Source organism: Herpailurus yagouaroundi, unplaced genomic scaffold, assembly GCF_014898765.1.
Source record: "Herpailurus yagouaroundi ecotype Mexico unplaced genomic scaffold, PumYag 140, whole genome shotgun sequence".
NCBI lineage: Eukaryota > Metazoa > Chordata > Mammalia > Carnivora > Felidae > Herpailurus > Herpailurus yagouaroundi.
The window spans coordinates 58616788-58629966 of record NW_024412395.1 but is presented as its reverse complement, the minus strand read 5'-3'; the positions used below and the strand labels follow the sequence as shown (position 1 = coordinate 58629966).

The following is a 13179-nucleotide window of genomic DNA, read 5'->3' as shown; positions in this document are numbered from 1 at the left end:
ATAAAAGCACTCATGTGTAATAATAATCTATAACACTTTTTTAGTGGTAGCGTGGATGCACCTTAATATAATAAAGTTCTTATTGAATATTTAGATACTTTTTAATTTTTCCTTATCATAAATTTCTAGAAATGAAATTACTCTATTGAAAAGTATGAACATTGTAAAGGTTTTTGTTATTTATTTCCAAATTGTCCCCCATGTATATTACACTACTTTGTATTCTCACCAGCAATGATAAAAGTAGACTTTTCATAAAAACTTTCAGTAAAGTACCTTGTATTTCGACATCTTAAATTTTTAATCTTTGCCAATTTTATAGAAAAAATTATAACTGTTGTTGTAATTTGACAGTTTTCACATATTTATAGCCCATCAAGAATTTTTCTTCTGTTAATTTCTTATTCCTACCTATTGCTTTTTTTCTCATTGATTTGCCAGAATTCTGTGTGTGAAGAATTTAACACTTTGTCAACCATCTACGTTTAAAAATATTTTTCCAACTTTATTTTACTTTTAATTCTGTTTGTATTATTTTTCAGGTACTGAAATTTAAAATTTATATTAATCAAATTATCCATCTTTTCTTTTGTGCTTCCTTCTTTTGTACTTATGCATTGGAAGATTTTCTCTTTCTGAGATCAGACAAATGTTCAGTTATATTTCTTCTACTCTTTTATTATTTTATTTTTGATATTTAAATTTTTAAATAATATAAATGTTTTAATATGATTTTCAAGTGAAGTAAATGATGATTTAGTTTTTTTTTGTCATGTCATTGTTCATTCTGACTGAAAGCTTTTGACAATTTGCCCTTTGATAAGAATTATAACTGAAATAGAATAAATGAAAGCAATTGAATTGATCTTACTTTTTTTAAAAAAATTTTCTTTTAAAATTTTATTTATTGTTGAGACAGAGAGAGACAGAGGATGAGCAGGGGAGGGGCAGAGAGAGAGGGAGACACAGAATCCGACCAGGCTCTGAGCTGTCAGCACAGAGCTTGACACAGGGCTCAAACTCACAAACTGCGAGACCATGACCTGAGCCGAAGTCGGATGCTTAACCAACTGAGCCACCCAGGGCCGACCCCCCCTTTTTTTTTAATTTTTAAAAATGTTTTATTTATTTTTGAGGGAATTGATCTTACTTTTATTGCCTCCTTTGGTTAACGGTTTGGGGGAAAAGGCTGATATCTGAACATAAGGCCATTGACTTTTCTGAGTGCAAACTTAAGATTCACTTGAGGCTCAGTTGGTTTAGCGTCCGACTTTGGCTCAGGTTATGATCTCACAGTTCGTGTGTTCGGGTCCTGTGTCAGGCTCTGTGCTGACAGCTCAGAGCGTGGAGCCTGCTTCGGTCCTGTGTCTCCTTCTCTCTCTGCCCCTCCCCTGCTTACACTCTGTCTCTCTCTCTCAAAAATAAATAAATATTTAAAAAAAGATTCACTTGATAATATGTAGAATATGTGCATTCTCATAATATTAACTAGGATAATTAATACTCAATTTTTTTCTCCTAGAATTTCACATTAACATAAGAAATGTGTTTTGGATGGATTTGAGTAAATCTGTCCTACTTTTGCAATTCACCAGAAGATGAGTATATTTAACTTCTTATTCAGAAATTAATTTTGACTTATGACTTAAGAATTTAATTTTTTCAAAACATTTAACTAATTGAATAGCGTATACTTTTCCAATTGATTTTCCAATTGATTTGAAATGCTACTCTTATTAACTAAATGCATTTATTCACACACACATATACACATTTTCTATTCTCTTTCCTAAATTTTCTGTTTTTAGAACACTATCTTACTATTTTAATTATGATAGCTTTGAGATATATTTTAATATCAGGTAGTCACTGTATTTTTATCATCATGTTCTCACAAGAAAGAATGATTTAAATATTTTAAAAAACATTCATTTTAAAATGTGTTTTAAAATGTTTAAAAATTTTTAGAACTTTTTAAAGCAAATTTTAAAATTACTTTTTAACATTAAACTTTTGTCAAACAGAAACAGTAATTTCCACATATTAATGATAAAACTTAAATAAAATATGCAATTAATATATATTTGCTATGCTACTAGAGATTACAGTATTTGCTATAAATATGGGAAAGGTTGGGACCTGACTGATATAGCTGCTAACAAATGAGTTACATTCTGGGGCCACTTTTCAGGCTGTCTCAATTGGCCACGGCTTGAAGAGTGCAGGAGGGTTTCTGTTGGAAGTAGTCTTTGTTCGTTTTCAACAAATGGTGAAACCAAGTCTCCTACTGTATCACTGTTACATTTGTACTCCTGACCCAGACCTGGATTTTCATACCTCACCGTCTTGACCTTGGCTTTCCCTGTATTCCTGGTTCCTGTGTGGTGTCTGAACCACAACTCTATGCTGACCATCCCTTCTTCATATTTACAGACTTCTTGACCCTCCTGGTTCTACCTTATAGCCTCGCCTCCCTGATTCACTGCAGTTCTTAGATGTCCACTCTGTGATAGGAAGGAAGGTGTCCCTGGCTAAACCACTCTTTCCATAGCTTGCTCTTCATGTACTGGTCTTTTCTCAGACATTTTAATTACACACAATAAAGCTTATAGACCATGGAGTTGCATTTTAATTCCACTTACAATGTATCTGCACATTCACAATATATTTGTAATAGGGATATTAAAGAAGTTTAAGAATTCATCGTTTTCTTTCGTACCACATTACCTGTAGTTTTGGTTTCAACTGTGCTGTAGCTCTTCCATTTTCCTGTGTCATTTGTCTTGAGATATATTTGTATTTATTGTAAGAAAGATAAGCAAAAATAGCCATGATGACTACAATAAGGGCCAAAGAAAAGTGCCAACTAAGAAGGGAAGAACAAAAAAATAACACCAGCAAACCAAGTTTAGTTTATCCACTAAAGTGGATAACCTCCTGGGCACCTGGCTGAGTCAGCTGGAAGAGCATGTGACTTTTGGTCTCAGGGTCATGAGTTCGAGCCCCACGTTGGGTGTAGAGATTACTAAAAAATAAATAAATAAACTTTAAAATGGATAACCTCCCAAGCAACTTGGTAATAACAATGACATTGAATAATAGTAATTCAAATGATAATAACAGTGGTTTTGAAACCTCATATTAAATTCTTTATGGCATCTGTTAACTACTAATTAAGTTTGGACAATTCAAATGAAAGTGTGCCCATTAAACATTTCCCAAAGAGAGCTGACCTGTATGAATTTACAAACTGCTTCACTACCCACCATACCACTTAAGGTCCATAAAAGAATAAAACCTCAAAAACATACATATTTTTTGTAATATTTTGTATTATTCAAAACTCTAAGAGACTTTTTGTGAAAGAATTCAGAGACAAGATTGTTGTTTACTGTAGAGTAATGACATTCTGTGAATACATATTAAGAACTACAGTGAAAATTTTGTACTTTTCTTAGCAAGCATTGAATTAGGGCCAAAGCATTAGCTCTCAGTTACCATGGCTTTGTTTTTATGCAATATAATCTCAAGCCTTGCATCAATTCAGAACAATTATCGTTCTTGGTATGGAGAAAAGCAGAATAGTACATTTGAAATCTTTAGAGACAAATCAAAATTTTCAAGAGCTTAGCCTTTAAAGAATTTTCTGGAAAATAAGTGATGTTGATGATGTCACAAATGTAAGAAGATGCTTTTATGGATTAGAATTAAATGAGTGTTACTAACCGATGTACCAATAAAAGCAATTTTTTAAAGCCTCAGACAGTTATGGCAGTCTATCAGTTTGAGTTTCTATGGGTTTTTCCTTTTATACTTTGTATCTCCATTAGCTTCTCTACATTGTAACTCCATAAGGCATTTTTAAAAGATGTAGATGAATTGCGGGACTTAACTTTGCAAAAGTGAGATAGTAGGGTGCTGGAGAAAGTGTATGGAAAACATAACAAAACAAAACAAAACAGAACAAAAACTAACAAATATACTTGTCCTGAAAACTCTAATAAATCTAATATGCTGAGGGTTACAGTATATTCCCCTCAGACCCCTGGAGGCCTTGGATCTATTAAAGGACATCTAATTTAGTGGTTCTTAACCCTGACTTACAAAGTCATATCTTCTGTCCAGCCATATGATTTCTCTCACCCATATGATTTCATTGGTCAGAGTGGGGTTAGGGCATCAGCCCTAAAGCTCCCAAGTGATTCCAATGTTAGCAATGTTCTATTCCTATGAATACATAATAGTGTCTGTAGAAGAAAGAAATGCCATATATACACACATCTTGTATCACCTTTTCTCTATAATTTATGTACACAATAAGTCAGATAAAATTTTATTAAACATTTCATGGAATTAATAGGGGCTTTTTGCATTTACATGTTTCCTCATATGTATGTTATGAAAACAAGATTACCATCATGTGGAGAGTTTGATCATTTTGGCTATGAAGAACCTAAGGTAGGATTGAGATTGTGGTTAAAACAATCACCTTTATAGGTTAAATGGTGGTCAAGACCAGTTCTTGAATTAATTGTGAGCCCTGGAAAATTTTATTATGAAGTTTTGGGGAGAGAAGCCTTAAATACAGAGAGGATAAAAGAGATCTTATGTAACCCATCCTTGTCATGAATCTAAGACCTGAATATTCTTAGCTCTGGGTCCTGCCTTGAAGAGCCTTGAGTGACTTCTCTGAGAAAATTTAAGGAAGGGATGGACTCCCTTTTCCTTTGAGGCTCCTTATGGGTCTCTAAATTAGGTGTCTTTGGGACTGGCTGGGATTCTTGAGTGCAGTGAACATAGCATAGCTCTTTTCTCAAGGACCTGAAAACTCAGAATACAGAAGTTCATTCCTTCTACAGCCTTAGTGGGTCTTGTAGGTAGGACGCATTTTCTGGGTGTGCTATGTGGCATCATATTCAACTGAGGAACTTTGCAGAATAGGCTCCAACTGTAAGGATCCCGAGTTAGAAATGTATCAAATTACTGTTCTCTATGTAGCGAGCACAGTTCACTTCCATTGCTAAAATGTAAAAATTGCTTTTGACCTTAAGATTTTGTCTCTTTAAATATTAAAAATCATAGCTGACTGCCACATGCAAAAAATAAGTCTGCACAAAAAGGCACTGAGGAGATCCCTGTGTTTCTTTTTATAAGAGCATTTATACTTCAAATATTTGAAATAGAAAAAATATTATGACATAAAAATACTTGAAGCGAGAAAAGTCTACCACAATCGTAAGAAACTCATTCCAGATTTTAACAGCCTTATTAAAGAAGCCCTTACTTTAATTTATTAGAAATATCTCCTGTTGTAGAACATTTCTTGTTCTTTTGTCCTAAGGGAGATGAGTAAAAATTGGACATCATTCTCCATGTGATATTTCATTATAGACCTAGAGGCATTTGTTAGTTTCCTATTCAAGTTGCCATTTTCAGTGACAAATAGACCCAATGTTTCTCTTATTGGTTCTGTTTCCTCCTTCCTTAGACTTCTGTGAAGATTTTCTAGTGAGTGTGATGAACTTCTGAAGACTTCAGGTTAAAAGTAATTGATCAGAGTTTCTCATTCTTACCTAAAAAGTCTCTATTTTCCATGCCAAGTACTTTTTCTGTATATATATATATATATATATATATATATATATATATATATATAATTATATCTCTCACACTTCTTTGGAGGCGATACCACCATGTGGGTGGCCCATAGTCAACTAAACCTCAAAATGTATACAGAATGTATACAGGGGAACTCATATTCCCACTTCCGAATCCCTCCCTCCCTATGTTTCTCACTCCATGAATCACTCCACCACTCACCCAGATATCTGGATCCGATATATGGAGTCATTTTTTACTCCTCTAGTTTTAACAACCTGTCATCAAATTAATCAGTTAGTCCTGTTGATTCTACTTCCTCAATATCTTTTAACTCAGTCCATTCCCATCACCCTCACCATCACTAACCACCATCTCAGTCCAGAGATGGTTTATCTCTCACCTTGATCTCTTGTTTTCAATCCATTTTTTTTTTTTTTTACATGTAAGCCAGGGTGGTATTTCTAAAGTGAAGAATCATTTAGATTACTTCCACCCACCTTCTTTTTAAAAAAATCTTTTTAAATATTTATTTATTTTTGAGAGAGAGAGATGGAGTGTGATCACGGGAGGATCAGAGAGAGAGAGGGAGATACAGAATCTGAAGCAGGCTTCAGGCTCCCAGCCATCAGCACCTAGCCCGATGTAGGGCTTGAGATGTGGGGCTTGAGACGTGAGGCTTGAACTCACCAGCCGTGAGATCATGACCTGAGCCGAAGTTAGATGCTTAAACCACTGAGCCACCCAGGCACCCTTACTTCCACCCACCTTAAAACCTTCTAGTGCTCTCCCCTTCCTGCGATAAATTTATAATTCTAAACTTGGTCATTAGGCACCCCTTCGTTAACCTCCAACTGGTCTTTCCTGTCCCGTCTCTTCCCTTGAGAGCTATCTTCAACTTCTTTCAGTTACTCAAACTTTCCAGCTTTCTACTGCCTTTGGGTTTTGGATACAATTTTCTCTTCCTGAGACATTGATCCTTTGGGTGTCAGCTTAAACATTTCACTTTCTTTGGGATATTTTTCTGACCTTACATTGGATGTGGCCTCCAGCTATGCGTTCCACAGTGACCTATGTTTTTCCTACTACTACACTTATTTGTGATCATTGCTTGGCAAGTGAAATTTATTTTTTGCTCTCTTCTGTTCTTAAACTTTTCTTCCTGTAAAATAGCAGAGTAAGATGTTTCTTTATATAAGTATTTCCATAGTTTTCTTCATCTCCTATAATTAACTTATACCTCAGTTTTAAGCTCAACTTTCTTCATTTTTTTAAAATTGGATAATTAATCTAGAGTTTAGTGTACATTAGGAAAGTGTGCCATTATATCAGCTCTTCTGACCTCCCATTACATGGATTATATCAAGTTTTTGAGTTAGTTTGTGAGAATTATCCCATAAGTACTGTAATGAAGACTTGGACAAAGCATATTTTAAGATGAATTATTTTAAAAAAACACTAAAACTTAATGAAATAAATCTTTCTTCGAAGCTTTTACATTGGAAAATTAACATTTACCACATGTATGAACATAAGTATTTTTTCTCCTCGAGTTATAAGTTTATCAGATGAGTGCAGAGAGTTGCAGAGATAGTGGGAGGGTTTATAATACTTTTGTGCCCCAGGTCATGCTGAAGCATCCCTTTGTCTATTGTTCTCATGTGGCTTTGGATAGTTTGATAATAAACACCCCTCAGTCTTAGGGGTTGGACTTTGGTGAAGAAATGCAAACTACCACAAAAATAAGAGCAGATGGGCCATGTCTACTCCAGAGTGGATTTTCAAGTCCAATCAAACAGGGTCCACCCCACTGATATGTAACCACTAGAATATGTGTCACTCTCCCTATTCCTTCCCATCTTAAGGCTCTCCCTATCAATGAATTTTATGGATCTCACTACTGACTAATCTCTTCATCATTTAGGACAGTTGTTGTCATATGAGAATCACCTATGAGCATTTAAGAAATACCAATGCCTAATATGAATTGATTCTATTTAAGGTGGAAGCTTGAAAACCTCATTTATTAATCTTCTTGACTTTCTTTATTCGCAGACTTTCACCTTCATCTGAATCTCTTCCATTTCAGTAAATGGCACTTCCATCCACAGTTTCTCAAATTATTTTTTCAATTTTTGTATTTACATTGTAGTTACCATGTAATGTAGTATTAGTTTGAGGAGTAGAATTTAGCAATTCATCACTTAACATATAATAATACCCAGTGGTCATCACAAGTGCCACCTTTTTTTTTTTTTAACATTTTTACCTTGGTATTTATTGAAAAAGTTTTTTGCAAAATTCACAGTCCAAATTATTTTCTTTTTTTTTTTAATTTACACCCAAATTAGCATATAGTGCAACAATGATTTCACGAGTGGATTCCTTAATGCCCCTTACCCATTTAGCCCATTCCTCCTCCAACAACCCCTCCAGTAACCCCCTGTTCTCCATATTTAAGAGTCTCTTATGTTTTGTCCCCCTCCCTGTTTTTATATTATTTTTGCTTCCCTTCCCTTATGTTCATCTGTTTTGTCTCTTAAAGTCCTCATATGAGTGAAGTCATATGATTTTTCTTTCTCTGACTAATTTTGCTTAGCATAATTCCCTCTAGTTCCATCCATGTAGTTGCAAATGGCAAGATTTCATTCTTTTTGATTGCTGAGTAATACTCCATTGTGTGTGTGTGTGTGTGTGTGTATACACACATATGTATATATATATACACACATATATACATATATACACACATATATATACATATATATGTACACATACATATACACACATATATACATATATATATATACCACATCTTCTTTATCCATTTGTCCATTGATGGACGTTTGGGCTCTTTCCATGCTTTAGCTATTGTTTATAGCTGGGTTGTAGGGTAGTTCTATTTTTAGTTTTTTGAGGAACCTCCATACTGTTTTCCAGAGTGGCTGCACCAGCTTGCATTCCTACCAACAATGCAAAAGAGATCCTCTTTCTCCGCATCCTCGCCAACATCTGTTGTCGCCTGAGTTGTTAATGTTAGCCATTCTGACAGGTGTGAGGGGGTATCTCATTGTGGTTTTGATTTGTATTTCCCTGATGATGAGTGAAGTTGAGCATTTTTTCATGTGTCGGTTGGCCATCTGGATGTCTTCTTTGGAGAAGTGTCTATTCATGTCTTTTGCCCATTTCTTCACTGGATGATTTAGTTTTTGGGTGTTGAGTTTGCTCAGTTCTTTATAGATTTTGGATAGTAACCCTTTATCTGATTTGTTGTTTGCAAATATCTTCTCCCATTCTGTCGGCTGCCTTTTAGTTTTGCTGATTGTTTCCTTCTCTGTGCAGAAGCTTTTTATTTTGATGAGGTCCCAATAGTTCATTTTTGTTTTTGTTTCCCTTTCCTCTGGAGGTGTGTTGAGTAAGAAGTTGCTGCGGCCAAGGTCAAAGAGGTTTTTGCCTGCTTTCTTCTCAAGGACTTTGATGGGTTCCTGTCTTACATTGAGGTCTTTCATCCATTTTGAGTATTTTTGTGTATGGTGGAAGAAAGTGGTCCAGGTTCATTCTTCTGCATGTTGTTGTCCAGTTTTCCCAGCACCACTTGCTGAAGAGACACTCTTTATTCCATTGGATATTCTTTCCTGCTTTGTCAAAGATTATTGGCCATATGTTTGTGGGTCCATTTCTGGATTCTCTATTCTGTTCCATTGATCTGAGTGTCTGTTTTTGTGCCAACAAGTGCCTCCTTAATACCCACCAGCCATCTAGCCCATCCCCTGCCCATGTCCCCCTCCAACAACCCTCAGTTCTCTATAGTTAAGAGGCTCTTTTATGGTTTTCCTCTCTCTTTTTTCCCCCAATGTTCATTTGTTTCATTTCTTTATTTTTAAATACTTTTTTAAGTTTATTTATTTATTTTGATAGAGAGAGAGAGAGAGTGAGAGAAGGGCAGAGCGAGAGGGAGAGAGAATTCCAAGTAGGCTCTGTGCTGTTCTTAAAGTGGGATTCAATCTCACAAACTATGAGATCATGACCTAAGCCAAAGTCAAGAGTTGGATGCTTAACTGACTGAGCTTCCCAGTCACCCCTGTTTCATTTCTTAAATTCCACATATGAGTGACATAGATTCTCAAATTAAAGCCTGAGATATACTCTTAATAATTTTTTAATGTTTAATTATTTATTTTGGGAGAGAGATAGCAGGAGAAGGGCAGAGAGGGAGAGAATCCCAAGCGGACTCCATGCTGTCAGTGCAGAACCAGATGTGGAGCTCGAACTCATGAATTGTGAGATCATGACCTGAGCCGAAATCAAGAGTCAGACGCTTAACTGACTGAGCCACCCATACTCTTCTTTCTCTAGTCCCCCATCCTCAACCAATCCATCAGGAAGTACTGTAGATTCAACTTCCAGCATATCTGTCTTACCTTCATTGCCTTTCTGTCAACCCAGACCGTCCTCTTACCTTGCCTCAATCATTGAAATTTCCTAATTGGTTTATCATATTCCAATCCTGTATCATCTTGCACAAAGTTATTAATTTTTTTTTTTAATTTTTTTTTCAACGTTTATTTATTTTTGGGACAGAGACAGAGCATGAACGGGGGAGGGGCAGAGAGAGAGGGAGACACAGAATCAGAAACAGGCTCCAGGCTCCGAGCCGTCAGCCCAGAGCCCGACGTGGGGCTCGAACTCACGGAGCGCGAGATCGTGACCTGGCTGAAGCCGGACGCTTAACCGACTGCGCCACCCAGGCGCCCCAAATTTTTTAAAAAAAGGGTTTTAAACTTTTTATTATAAAATACTTCAAACATTTAGATGTAAATATGCCCTTAAGGTTTATAAAATTTTAACATTGTACTATTTTGCTTCACAGTTTTGTTTGTTTTTTTTAAAGAAAGAAACCTATTGGTAGAGTTGAAGCTTCCTCCATACCTCTCCCTGATGCCATTTCTTCCCTTCCTCCCCAGAGGTAACCACTTACATAAATTTAGAGTTTATTATTCCCATTATGCTTTATACTTTTGATACGTATTTGGATTCATACATAGTGTTTAGTATTGTTTTTAAATTTTTTTTTTCAACGTTTATTTATTTTTGGGACAGAGAGAGACAGAGCATGAACGGGGGAGGGACAGAGAGAGAGAGGGGGAGACAGAATCGGAAACAGGCTCCAGGCTCTGAGCCATCAGCCCAGAGCCCGACGCGGGGCTCGAACTCAAGGACCGCGAGATCGTGACCTGGCTGAAGTTGGACGCCTAACCGACTGCGCCGCCCAGGCGCCCCCTAGTATTGTTTTTAAATATTAGTAGTATTGTATAGATGATATCAGATTATAGGTTATTTGTTTTACTTAACGTTTTTGATATTTGTTTATGTTAATACAAGTAGCTTTAGTTTATTCATTAAAATTGTTGTACAGTATGTTATCAGAACAAGAGATCATAATTTGTTTATTTTTCTATTGACTGATATTGAAATGGTTTTTAATTTTTTTTTTCATAATTGATCCGATAGTCTACATTTGTATATCTCTCTTCTGTACTTGTGCAAAAGTATCTCTAAACATATGCCAAGGAGTAAAATATGGGCCCTTAGGGCCTTTCTAACTTTTCTGTTTTACATAGTTGCATTACAATCTTTTATTTATTTATTTATTTATTTATTTATTTATTTATTTATTTAGGAATCTTAAAAAAATAATCTGATCACTCAAAAAAACAATTATGGATCACCTACAATATGCCAGTATGAAGCAGTCAATAGGAGAGTCCAAATGTCTGCTGTCTTAGATCTTATGTACTACTGGACGGAAAACAAGTAAACTAATAAGATGATTTCAGTGAATGCTAAGTGCTGGATAATGAGTCATATCCTTCTGCTTCAAGATCTTCAATCATATTCCACTGCGTTTAGGGTTAATGTAATAACTTCTTTCCAAGCCTGTAAGACTTGGCACCATCTGACCCCTGCCTTCCTCCTCCTTTCTCTTTGGGGCTCCCTGTGCTTTTGCCACACTGACCTTGGAGTTTGGGGAACTTACTAAGCATTTTCCTGCGTCAGGACTTTTCACATGCCTGGTTCTAGCTTCCTGTTAAGTTCTTCCCAGTTTTCTTTGACTGGCTAACTCTTACTCCTGATGCAAGCCACAGGTTACTTGTCCTGGTTTCAGGTAGACCTTTCTTGATCCCCATAGAAATAGGTCCCTCCTGTTAAGTCTTTCTCATGGCATTCTGCTCTTTTCCTAGTATTACTTACTACAGTATATGGTGATACATTTAAATGTCATCTGCCTCACCTGCATTACATTACGTTACAAGTTCTGTGAAGGCAGGGATGGTGCCTCTTTTGCTTCCTGCTGTATCTCCTAGCTCACAGCTTGACACGGAATGGGTCCTTGGTGAATTTTTTATTTTAATTAATTAATTAATTTATTTATTTATTTTTAAGTTTATTTATTTAAATTCAAGTGTAGTGTTGGTTTCAGTGATTCATCACTTACATACAACACCCAGGGCTCATCCCAACAAATGCCCACCACCCATTTAGCCCATCCCCCCACCCACTACCCCTCTAAGCAACCCTCAGTTTGTTCTGTGTATTTAAGGGTTTCTTATGGTTTTTCCTCCCTATCTGTTTTTATATTATTTTCCCTTCACTTCCCCTATGTTTCATCTGTTGTGTTTCTTAAATTTCATATATGAGTAAAATCATATATTTGTCTTTCTCTGACTGATGTATTTCACTTAGCATAATACACTCTAGTTCCATCCAAGTTGTTACAGATTGCAAGATTTCATTCTTTTCATTCACTGAGTTATATTCCCTTGTATATATATACAACATCTTCTTTATTCATTCTTAATTCATTTGGGCTCTTTTCATAGTTTGGCTGTTGTTGATAGTATTGCTATAAACACTGGGGTGCATGTGCACCTTCAAATCAGCTTTTTTGTATCCTTTAGATAAATACCTAGTAGTGCCATTGCTGGGTCGTAATCTTGGTGAATTAAAAAAAAAATTAATACAAATTTAGTGTTTTTCTGAAAGTTTGGTTGCAGGCTCATTTTGAGCAGGTGATTTGATTTTGTTTGGGTTTTGATTTCCCTCTCTCCTTCAGGGCTCTTTCTTTCCTAAGGGTTTAGGTTAGCCTACATGAGTCCCAGACCAGAACCAGGCCTTATTATGGATTTTAAAGGCTCTGTCCTTGTGATACTGAAGATAACACAGACCTCATCAGAAAGCTAACAATGTTTGGTCTTGAGGCTATCACCCTGTCCACAGCTAGTCTCCCTTGGCTCTTAGGCAGGTGAAATTCATAGCTCTAGATGGTGGTAGACAGCAGGGCTTTTTTGTATTTTAAGCCTCTTTTAAGAAAGAATATTGAGGTCATTGGGAGAAGCTTCATTTCACTCAGGCCCTTGCTTGAAGCATTGAGCCTGGATCTAGTTTATCATCTTCCTTGGAACATTTTTAGTCCCTGTTACCTTTTCAGGAGCCAGTCTCTTTTCTCTTTCTCTCTCTCTCTCTCTCTCCTCCCTCCTTCCTTCCTTCCTTCCTTCCTTCCTTCCTTCCTTCCTTCCTTCC

The 13179-nt window shown here is 36.1% G+C and overlaps 1 protein-coding gene across 3 annotated transcripts in view; it reads left to right on the top strand.

Moving 5' to 3' along the window:
• Positions 1-13179, top strand: part of PDE11A (phosphodiesterase 11A) — a 378310-nt gene that overhangs the window by 40175 nt on the left and 324956 nt on the right. The window contains exon 1 of one of the 3 annotated variants that reach the window (XM_040475482.1): positions 10488-10564. The exons of the other annotated variants lie outside the window; for them this stretch is intronic. The gene's annotated coding sequence lies outside the window, so the exon portion shown is untranslated. Of the gene's footprint in view, positions 1-10487; positions 10565-13179 lie in introns of those variants that run through there. 3 annotated transcript variants of the gene reach the window in all.